General features: G+C 55.5%; 1 pseudogene; it reads right to left on the reverse strand.

Annotated features, from left to right (window-relative positions):
- Positions 1 to 10,731: 10,731 nt before the first annotated feature.
- LOC118542759 (histo-blood group ABO system transferase 2 pseudogene) lies at positions 10,732 to 11,570 on the reverse strand (annotated as a pseudogene).
- Positions 11,571 to 12,057: the final 487 nt, after the last annotated feature.

The following is a 12,057-nucleotide window of genomic DNA, read 5'->3' on the forward strand; positions in this document are numbered from 1 at the left end:
GGAGAGGGAAACAGGGACAAGGGAGGCTTCTGAGGTTTCTCACATCGCCCCCGGAGCCCGCAGATCTGCTCCTGTGAGAGACACAGAGACAGAAACACAAAGACACAGAGACAGAGACAGAGAACGGACACAGGAGAGAGGGAATCAGGAGAAGTCACAGACTTTCCTCCATCAGCTTGGAAATGACATCCCAGCATTTTGCCCCATTCTCTTCCTGAGAGCGCGGTCACACAGGCCGTCCACCCTGGAGGGGAGGGGATTCCACAGGGATGTGTGAGCAGGATGCGGGAATGCCCGGGAACCACTGTGGAGACTGCCCAGCACATGGGCGCAGACGAGGCCCTGGGGCCTGAGCCTAAACCTAATGGGAGCCCCTGGAAGTCTGCGTCACCAGGGGACAAGGTCGGAATCGGTTCATTGCAACCTTCCCACAGGGGCTGGGAACAGGCACGAGGGGGGTGGCTTTGCCCGGACCCCAGAGCAGACCCAGGCCCCTCTGAGCTGTGCTCCATGTCCCGCCCAGCCCCTGGCTCATCCTTGCAATCCCAAGTGTGCACCAGCCTCCTGTGATAGCAGGTACGGAATGTATGTAGGGGTCCTACCCCTGATGGCGTCCCTAGAAGTAGAAGCCAGAACACCCCTCTGGGCAGATGGGGAGCCTGGGGAGGCCCTGAGAGGCACAGGGTCTGTCCAGGGTCACCAGCCTGGGCACGTGCAGGAGCCCAGTCTGAAGCCAGCTCTGTGTCCTCACAGCGGGGGCACTGGCTGCACCCAGGCCTTGGGAAGGCTGTGGGTGGGCTGTGAGGGAGTCACTGTATGGATGGGGCATGGGGGGAGGGTGAGCATTGAGCAGCTGGTGGAGGGGGCCCTCGGGGGTGGCGGTCTTGTGTGAGGAGGAAGTTGGGTAAGGGGACCCCAGGCAGTGGTGACCTCACTTCCCTGACAACAGAGCCCATCAGAATTTGGAACCCCGGTAACCAGGCACCCACATTCCACAGACAGCCCCCTGCCCAGCTCATTTCTTTGGAGACCCTCCAACCAAAAGCATGTTCGGGTGTTGCTTCCCAAAGTCCAGAGGCTGCAGGCTGAAGAAAGAGCGCCCTGCAAACGCTGTCCCCCGCTGGGGATGTTGTGTCAGGGCTCCCCACCGCCTCTGGCCATTTGGCCGGAAGGACAGAAAGGTGACACCAGGAGGCCCAGAGCTGGCCACCCAGCCCCACTCGCTCTGATCTGACCTGTGTAGCCCCAGGTCCCCTCCGTGTGTGTGTGTGCGTGCGTGTGTGTCTGTGTGTGAGTGTGCGTGTGCGTGTGTGTCTGTGTGTGTGCGTGTGTGTCTGTGTGTCTGTGTGAGTGTGCGTGTGCATGCGTGTGTGTGCGTGCGTGTGTGTCTGTGTGTGAGTGTGCGTGTGCGTGTGTGTCTGTGTGTGTGCGTGTGTGTCTGTGTGTCTGTGTGAGTGTGCGTGTGCGTGCGTGTGTGTGTGTGCGTGCGTGCGTGTGTGTGTGTGTAAAGAAGGGTCATACAGGGTGGGGCCACCCCGAGCAGGAGCAGGCTGATGAGGGGTCAGACACTCAGTGGGCAGGTCATGTTCAAGGTCAAGGCTGGCTGGGTGGGACGGGGTGTGGGGGGCTGCGAGCTTCTGCCCAGGGTTTATCCCGATCGCCCTGCAGGGATGGGTCACGGTCCCGCGTGCAGGGCTGTGCACCCACAGGTCTGTGTCTGATCTGGGAGCAGCAGGGGGACTGGGCAGGGGACAGGGAGGTTGGCCGGGCAGGACTGTGATGCCTGCGGGCCGGCTACCCATCCCTGTCTTTGCAGACCACGGATGAAATTGGGAGGAGGCTGGCGGACACCCATTCCATCTACGGGACCTGGGGCATGACCCCACAGGGGTCGCCAGGAGCAGGTGCTGGGGACTGTGGGGGAAGGCCTCCGACACCACCCAGACCACTGTCCCTGGTGGTCACTGACTGGATTGTGCTCCAGGAGCCGGAGCCCACGGAGGCCGAGCCCGAGGCTGAGAAGCCCGGGGCTGGGTGCCTGTGGGTGTGTGGGGAAGGGTCGGGGCTGGCCCCACAGGGAAGAGCCCCCAGAGGCTGGTGTGGGCCCTGGAGCAAAGACTGGGCGCAGAGCGCCCAGCGGGTGGACGGCAGTCGGGGAGACGTCCCGGGGAGGGCTCCTTCCTGGCTGCGACTTCTCTGGGAGGCCCTGGGCTGGGTTCTGTCTCTGCAAAGGCCCACGGAGAGCAGGCACGGGGTGAGCTTTTCTCCTCTCACAGCTGCTCCACCACCTGAGGACCTAGAGCCGGCTCCAGCTCCCTCGGCAGCTCTGGAGGGAGGGGTGGTGCCTGCAGCGACTTCAGGAGGAGACCAGGAGCCGGCAGGTGACCCGGCACCCGCCCATGGAGAGCCTGACATGGGCCAGGAAGAACTGGCACCTGCTCCTGCCCCAGCCCCTGCCCCTGTTCCTGCCCCTGCCAGAGCCGCTGCCCCTGCCTGTGCTCTTGTTCCTGCCCCTGACCCAGATCCTGTCCCTGCTCCTGCCCTGGATCCTGCACCTGCCACTACTGCTGACCCCATCCCTCCCCTTGCCCCTGCCCCTGGCTCTGCTCTTACACCTGTCCCTCCCCTTGCCCCTGCCCCTGGCCCAGCTCTTACACCTGTCCCTGCCCCTGGCCCTGCTCTTACACCTGTCCCTGCTCTTACACCTGTCCCTGCCCCTATGCCAACCCCTGCCCCTCCCCCTGCCAGAGCCACTGCCCCTTCCCCTGCCCCTGCCTATGCTCCTATTTCTGCCCCGGACCCAGCTCCTGACCCTGCTCCTGCCCTGGATCCTGCACCTGCCACTACTGCTGACCCTGTCCCTTCCCTTGCCCCTGCCCCTGGCCCTGCTCTTACACCCGTCCCTGCCCCTGGCCCTGCCCCTGGCCCTGCTCTTACACTTGTCCCTGCCCCTGGCCCTGCCCCTGGCCCTGCTCTTACACCTGGCCCTGCCCCTGGCCCTGCTCTTACACCTGTCCCTGCCCCTTCCCCCACCCCTGTTCCAGCTCCCGTTCCTGCCCCTGACCCAGGTCCTGCCCTGGATCCTGCACCTGCCACTACTGCTGATCCCGTCCCTCCCCTTGCCCCTGCCCCTGGCCCTGCTCTTACACCTGTCCCTGCCCCTGGCCCTGCCCCTGGCCCTGCTCTTACACCTGGCCCTGCCCCTGGCCCTGCCCCTATCCTAACCCCTGCCCCTACTCCTGCTCCTGCAGGGCTCCCAGAGCCACATGCAGAGCCCACAGCCCTGCGGGGATAGCTCCTTGTACAATTACCCTTAGTTCCATCACCAGACCCCGACACCCCACCAGATTGTTTCATCCCCTCCCCCTATATTCTTTCTCTCTGGTACCTATTAACTGTTATTTTATCTTTTCATGTTCTGTATACTGTTTATTATTTGTTTTAAATAAAATTACTTGTTTTCAATTGAACACGTCATGAGCATTAAGTACATTCCCAACGCTGTGCCACCACACCCCAGAACATTGCTGCGGAATATCTCATGCCCCAAAGGAGTCCCCGAACCAGAAGCCCCCCCTGCCCATTTCTCCCCCAGCCCAGACCCTGGAAACCCCTAAGCTGCTTTCTCTCCCTGTTCCTTTCCCTGTTCTGGATGTTTCTGTACGTGGAATCACACAATAGGTGCCTTTGTGTCTGCCCACCTATTTTCAAAGGGACTCGTTTTCTTCTGTGTTTATTCAACACAGAATTTCCCTTATTCGATATTAAAATGCCTGATGGATTACAGATCAGATGTAATCAGAGAGGCCGCTTTAGGAATTATGGGCACAATCTCAGGGCCGAGACCCCTGTTCCTGCTGGGACACCACAGCCTGACCCCAGACAGGAAACGGCTGGTTCCTCCTGTGGCCCACACAGAAACCAGGGAAATGCAGAATGCTGGAAGACACACCACAATGGGCAAAAGCATTGCTCACAACCCAAGGCCAGAGAAAGGTTTCACCTGACTCTGGTCCAAACAATACACCAAGTCACTGGGTTCCACGGGGACAGACACCAAACGCATGCAAGTCCAATGGGGGAGGACAGGCATGTGCAGAGTCAGAGATGTGGGAGCTCCTGGGGAAGGACTCTGGCAAAGGAAACCCTATGGAGGCAGCGCTCATCACCCTCAGACTGGCAGGTATCTGGTCTGGGGAGAACGTGAGGAAGTGGAGGTCCAATGCAGGTCCCCTGGAGGAAAGGGTGACGGGCACCCGTCTGGGAGAACAGTGAGCAGCACCCATCCCAGGCCACAGGTGCACCCATCACCTGGCATGCTCGGCCTCGGACTCACCCCCGGAAACTCTGGCTCGGTTTTTCACACATGTATTTTCAGGAGTGTTCAGCACAGCGGTGGTGGAGAGAGCAGGGAATGGAACAACGCTAATGCCCAAGGAGATGGATGGGATCCACGGTCCCAGTCCTCATGATAAAATGTCCTGTAGCCACTGTCACATTGTCATTCGGGGCACAGGATCCGGGAAGCCCCTCCTGAGACGCCTCCTGCCACCCTGTTTCTGGGAACATTCAGAATTGGAGGAGGAGGAGGTGGAGAGGATCCAGGATGACAGAAGGCCAAGGAGAAGGAAGGTCAGCACTGGGAGGACCTGAGCCACCATCCAGGGCCCGGGCTGTGGTGCCCTCGGGCCTCACCCCAAATAAGGGCTCCTGATGGATGGACCCAACTTCTGCGGTTTCCCTCCCTCCCTCCCTCCCTCTCCCTCCTTTTCTCCCATCCTTCCTCCCTCTCACTCCCTCCCTCCTTCCCCCCTTCCTCCTTCATTCCGCAGAGGATCTGGGGTCCCTGCTGTGTACTGAGCACTGGGGCTTCATCAGTGAGCACCCCCCAACCCACATGGTCACGTCCACTGTGGGAGGTGACAGGGGTCAGTCCTCAGGGCTAGGAGTGTGATGAGCACCAAGAATCTGCTCCTGAAAACAGAGGCCAGTTGCACAAAGAATGGAGAGACCCATGCTTAGCACTTCCTCTAGAAAAATCTAGTCCTGAAAACTGATGAACAGTGAGTATATCCTAGACTTCCTGCAGTGTGAGTTCTAATGGCAGGTATGCACTGATTCCTAGAACCAACAAAGTAAATTACCCAGTGTCGACTGGGGGGTTGTGACTAACTTTTCTGACCCAATGACAGCATTTCAGCCAACATCTCCAGGGCTTCCGAGTTGTCCCAAGGGTCTCTGCGATCCTCTGATCCTTCCATTGACCTCCTTGGGAAGCTCTGTCTTGTCGTCTTCCTTGTCTCTTGCCTCTTCTGGGACCCTTCTGTGGCCTCCCTGCCAGGGCCACCCCCACCAGGACTCCCTGTGCCCCGTGGCGTGGCGCCTGCATCCCATGGGGGTCCTGTGAGCCCGGTGCATTGTGCAAAGCCTGTGTGCTCCCTCTGGGGTCACTTGGCATCTCCCTTGCAGCTGCCTGCATCTTCCTGCACTGGGTCTCCTCTGAGCAGTCTGTGCGGCCGGACTGTGCCCATGTCACGGGCACAGAAGCGAGAGTCCAGAAGGTCCAGATGACCTGCTCCCAGTCCCAATGTGTGGAGCCTGGACCAAGGATGGTCAGCGAGCAGAGGAGGACTTGGGCCCAGGAAGCCTGAGGGAGGACATGGCACAGTGAGCCTGCAGGAGGAGAGTGAGCACCGTGGGGACCTGGCGCTCAGGCCTGCTGGGAGACCACATCCCACCCTCACCGGCTCTGTCCCCAGGGCTGGAGGTCGTCCGGGTATCCACCCTTCCAGGCTGCAGGCTGGCAGTGGCTGCCAGGAGAGGAGGCACCTGGTGTAGGAGAGAGCCTTCAGGCAGAGAGGAGGGGACAGGTGCTCCCCCAGCAGCTGGAGGAACTCAGGGTAGCCACCCTCCCAGACTGCAGGCTGGCAGGGACTGGCAGGGGAGGAGGCACCTGGTGCAGGAGAGAGCCCTCAGGCAGAGAGGAGGGGGCAGGTGCTCCCCCAGCAGCAGGTGCACTGGGGCGGGCTGAGGGGGCATCAGTGGACAGCAGTGCCTGCAGCTGGGGTCTCCACACAGACCCCCTCCTTAGGCTCAGCACAAGCTTGTCTGGATGGCCTTTGTCCCCCAAATACAAAGTCTGGCCCAGAGCCCCCCCACCAAGCCCTGACTCCCAATCCTTTGTACTCAGCTCAAGTGACAAGAAATGGCCCATAGTTTAGGTGGTGTTGGGTGCACAGGGACATTTGCTTTTCTGGCCCATGCTGTAACATTGCTGGCATTTTAAACATCTCAGGGCTTTGATTCAAAAGCGGTAGGACACCAGGGACCCCAGTCGGCTTTCTGGAAACCTGCCTCTGTGCCTTGCAGCCATCCCATCCCACCAGCTCTGCTCAGAATCCCTCCAGGCCACAGACCCACAGTCTTGGGTCCTCAGGTGGCCCAGACGATGTGCCTTCAAAAAGTGATCCCGGTGGGGCAGTAGGACACACTGCGGATTCCAGCAAATCCCCCTCCCAGAAACTGAGGGTACCACTGGACGAGCTGTCTGAAAACAGCCAGGTCAGGGTTCCAAGAAGACACCAGAGGCACAGGAGTAACTGAGGAGCATCTGAAGGTCAGGTACGGGCAGTCAGAGCTTCCAGGCCCTTCTTCCCTAAAGCTCCTCATTCCTCAGCCTTTCTTCCGGTGATTCTGCTCGGTTTCTATTTGCCCCAACTGTTATCCATTGCCTAGGCAGCAGAGACTCACATATGCCTTTAAATGTTTTGGACAATGAATGTCCACTTCAGGACATAGCCACTTCACTACTGGGAGAGTTGGTAGCAAGCAAAAAGTCACAGAGGACTCCAAGGGTCTGGACTTGGTGTTTCCCTCTCCTGAGATGGGGACACCTGTGCGACGAGCAGGTGGCCAGCTGGTGGGGGGTGGGCAGGCACCTGACATGGACAGATGGGATAGGTGAGGCCCGAGGTCCCCAGGGTATGTGCCTGGCATCTGGACTGAACAGGTCTTCAAAGCTGCAGATTGGCTGGGATCATCTTCAGGCTGAGGAGGAAGGTGAGGGGAGCAGAAGGGACTGAGGAGGCTTGGCTTAGACAGGAGAGGGCTGAGACACTCCTTTGGGGGGAAAGTGGGTCAGGTCCAGGCTCACAGGGACAGATCTTGAGGCCATTGTGCTATGTGAAATAAGCCAGTCCCTAAAGGACCAATACTGGAGGACCCCACTTGTAAGGGACAGAGAGCACTCCGATTCATAAAGGTGCAAGGAGCTGCTGGGTGCCAGGGCTGGGGAGGGGAAATGGGGGGTTAGTGTCTCCTGGGTAGAGGTTCAGTTTGAGATGATGACAAAGTTGTGGCAATGGATGGAGGTGGCAGGTGCAGAAGAGTGAATAATGGTATCAGTTGTATGTCTATTACACAATAGGAAAGTAGTGAGTCAGGAGGACGGGGCCATCAAAAGTCCCAGGAAGGCCCAAGAGCAGGGATCCTGTATCTTAGTTCTCACTCTCATGCTCTGCACCTTGTTGGGTGTCTGAGCTCACAGTGGTATCAGTAAATGCTTGCTAAGACACAGTGCAGGCAGATGGTCCAGAGAGACTGCACAAACCATCTGTGGGCACTGAGGAATCCCAATGGGACATGCATCCAGACTGAGTGAGTGCCCACATTTCACAAACACCAGCATAAATAGCCATTTAAAACGAAAGCAGACGCCACTCTGGAAAACACTATGGGGGTTCCTCAAAAAGTTGAAAAAAGAGCTACCTTATGACCAAGCAATTGCACTACTGGGTATTTACCCCAAAGATACAAATGTAGTGATCCGAAGGGGCACGTGCACCCCGATGTTTATAGCAGCAAAGTCCACAATAGCCAAACTATGGAAAGAGTCTAGATGTCCATCAACAGATGAATGGATAAAGAAGATGTGGTGTGTGTGTGTGTGTGTGTATATATATATATATATATATAAAGAGAGAGAGAGAGGGAGAATATTATGCAGCTATAAAAAAAATGAAATCTTGCCATTTGCAATGACGTGGATGGAACTAGAGTGTATTATTTTATTTTTTATTTTTTATTTTTTTAAAGATTTTATTTATTTATTTGACAGAGAGAGACACAGCGAGAGAGGGAATGCAAGAAGGGGGAGTGGGAGAGGGAGAAGCAGGCTTCCCGCCGAGCAGGGAGCCCGATGTGGGGCTCGATCCCAGGACCCTGGGATCATGACCTGAGCTGAAGGCAGACGCTTAACGACTGAGCCACCCAGGTGCCCCTAGAGTGTATTATTTTAAACAAAATAAGTCAGTCAGAGAAAGTCAGTTATCATATGATCTCACTGATATGAGGAATTTGAGGAACAAGACAGAGGATCATAGGGGAAGGGAGGGAAAAATGAAACAAGATGAAACCAGAGAGGGAGACAAACCATAAGAGACTCTTAATCTCAGGAAACAAACTGAGGGTTGCTGGAGTGGAGGGGGTTGGGAGGGTTGGGGTGACTGGGTGATGGACATTGGGGAGGGTACGTGCTATGGTGAGTGCTGTGAATTGTATAAGACTGATGAATCAAAGACCTATACCCCTGAAACAAATAATACATTATACATTAACTTAAAAATCACTAAAATAATAAAAATAAAACAAAAGCAGGTGACCTCAAGCTCTATTACAAAGCTGTGATCATCAAGACAGTATGGTACTGGCACAAAACAGACACATAGATCAATGGAACAGATTAGAGACCCCAGAAATAGACTCTCAACTCTATGGTCAACTAATCTTCCACAAAGCAGGAAAGAATACCCAATGAAAAAAAGACAGTCTCTTCAATAAATGGTGTTGGGAAAATTAGACAGCCACATGCAGAAGAATGAAACTGGACCATTCTCTTACACCATATACAAAGGTAAACTCAAATTGGATGAAAGACCTCAATGTGACACAGGAATCCATCAAAATCCTAGAAGAGAACACAGGCAGCAACCTCTTCGACCTCAGCCGCAGCAACTTCTTGCTAGACACGTCTCCAAAGGCAAGGGTAACAAAAGCAAAAATGAACTTTGGGACTTCATCATGATCAAAAGCTTCTGCACAGCAAAGGAAACAGTCAACAAAACTAAGAGGCAAGCCATGGAATGGGAGAAGATATTTGCAAATGACATTACAGATAAAGGGCTGGCATCCAAGATCTATAAAGAACTTCTCAAACTCAACACCCAAAAAACAAATAATCCAATCAAGAAATGGGCAGAAGACATGAACAGACACTTCTCCAAAGACATACAAATGGCTAACAGACACATGAAAAAATGCTCCACATCACTAGCCATCAGGGAAATATAAATTAAAACCACATTGAGATACCACCTTACACCACTTAGAATGGCAAAAATCAACAAGGCAGGAAACAACAAATGTTGGCGAGGATGTGGAGAAAGGGGAACCCTCTTACACTGTTGGTGGGAATGCAAGCTGGTACAGCCACTCTGAAAAACAGTATGGAGGTTCTTCAAGACGTTACAAATAGAACTACCCTACCACCCAGCAATTGCACTACTGGGTATTTACCCCAAAGATACAGATGTAGTGAAAAGAAGGGCCACCTGCCCCCCAATGTTCATAGCAGCAATGTCCACAACAGCCAAACTGTGGAAGGAGCCGAGATGCCCTTCAACAGACAAATGGATAAAGAAGATGTGGTACATATGTACAATGGAATATTACTCAGCTGTCCGAAAGGATGAATACTTACCATTTACATTGACATAGATGGAACTGGAGGGGATTATGCTAAATGAAATAAATAAATCAGAGAAAGACAATTATCATATAGTTTCACTCATATGTGGAATGTCAGGAATAGCACATAGGACTACAGGGGAAGGGAGGGAAAACTGAACAGGAAGAAATCAGAGGCGGAGACAAACCATGAGAGACTCTGGACTCCGGTAAACAAACTGAGGGTTACAGAAGGGAGGAGGGTGGGGGGATGGGGTAACTGGGTGATGGGTATTAAGGAGGGCACATGTTGTGATGAGAACTGGGTGTTATAGGCAACTAATGAATCACTGAACACTACATCAAAATCTACTGATGTACTATATGTTGGCTAATGAATTTAAATTTAAAAAATTAAATAAAATTAATAAATAAAAAATAAATCCACGGCAGGAAATGGAAATAACACAGAGGGCTCCATGCTCCTGGAGGCTGAGCTAGCGGTCACAGCCAAGGCCTCTGGCAGTGAGGGCACTGGGGTTCTGAGAGGTGCCTCGGTACAACCCTGACCCTGAAGCCCCATGGCCATGGCAAGGTGCAAGGACTGGGAGGGAAGACCCAGCCAGGACCCGTTCTGGCTCCATGGCTGCTACAGGGCTGCTCCCAGCCCCACCAGGCAGTGTCTGTTTAGAACCAGGGAGAAAACCTTTTCCTTCAATTATTCTTTTTAAAAATGGTTGCTCAGCATTGACACAGAAAAACATCTGACATAAAACTGGAGCCGTTCACAGCTGCAAATGACCCAGAAGTGATGAAAATGTAGTGAACACAAAGAGAGGACGTTGTATCCCCAGGCAGGCCTCCTGTGAGCAGGTGCGGCTGGGGCGCTGGACGTGCCCGTGCAGGTAGTGCTGGGCTCCACAGTCTCCCTTGAGGGGACAGAAGTAGGAACCTGCTCTGATGGCTCCGCTGAAGTCAGTACCCCCTGCTGGAGACGGGGACAGCCCCTCATGAGTTCCGGGTGTCCTGGTGATTCTTGGGCATGGCCCAAATCTCAGCTTCTTCATGACCTGGGGCCAGCCCAGCAGCTGCGGGTCCCACAGGTCCTCCAGGGCCAGCCCAGCAGCTGCGGGTCCCACAGGTCCTCCAGGGCCAGCCCAGTAGCTGTGGGTCCCGCAGGTCCTCCGGGGACAGCACCTTGGTGGGCTTGTGGTCCAGCAGGTCCTCCAGGGCCAGCCCAGTAGCTGTGGGTCCCACACGTCCTCCAGGGACAGCACCTTGGTGGGCTTGTGGTCCAGCAGGACCTGTTCAAGTGGCTCTTATGGTACCACATGGCCTCAGTCTCATTGGCCCAGTTGACCACCATCACCTGATGACAGGCTGAGGTCAGTCGGTGAACCTCCGCCACAACCCCCCAAAAAAGGCCCCCATGTAGTAAAAGTCGCCCTGGTCCTTGGGGATGTGGGCCTGGGACTGGGGCCCGTGCTCATAGCTTAAGTCCTCACGGGCCACCCAGTAGAAACCAGGGTGCAGGGTGCCAAAGAGGGGGGACAGGATCTCCATGCCCACATGGTCACAGAACTTCATGTCCACATCCCCGCACACCATGTCATCCACCACATGGAGGAAGCGCTCCTCACAGAAGTGGCTCATCATCGCCATGCGCTGCATGGACACATCCTGCCAGCGCGGGGTGCCGCGGACCTCAAGAACCACCACCCTTCAGTGCTCCTGGAGGGGCACACGGGACACAGCAACCAGCTGGTCGGTGAAGACATAGTAGATGACCCTATGTCCACCATGAAGTGATTCTGCAGGAACAGCTCCAGGAAGACCCCGTATCCACAGGGGCAGGGGACAGGGCAGGAAGAGGGTCACTGCCAGAGGCTGGCGGCAGGACCCCAGAGCTGGGGGTCATGGACGTGTGCACCTTCTTCATGGGGACAGGCCCTGTGCTGCTTTAAGCAACAGCCACCCTGGCCTGTCCTGAGCAAGTCCTCCAGCAGGGCCTCCCTACCTTCTGCTCCCAGAGATGGGGGCCATCAGCACCTCATCTTACAAAGGGAAGGTTTGGAGGTTAGGAGGTTGGAAACCCATGCAGTCCCACATGGGCTCCAGCATGCTGGAGCCAGGAACACTCCCCCTGTGCTGAGCTCCTGGGCAAACCCACAGGTCCTGTCCCCACCTGGCAGGAGTTGAGCACCTTGGGGCACAGCCCTTGTTTCTGTGCCCTACAGACTGGATAGAACCAGCAGGGCCAGCCACCTGCCCCACTTTGAGTGGGATGTCGCTGGCCCCCACAGAGCTGTCTCCACCTCCTGTAGGGTCCTCCCT

This window comes from Halichoerus grypus, chromosome 6, assembly GCF_964656455.1.
Source record: "Halichoerus grypus chromosome 6, mHalGry1.hap1.1, whole genome shotgun sequence".
NCBI classification, from domain to species: Eukaryota; Metazoa; Chordata; class Mammalia; order Carnivora; family Phocidae; genus Halichoerus; species Halichoerus grypus.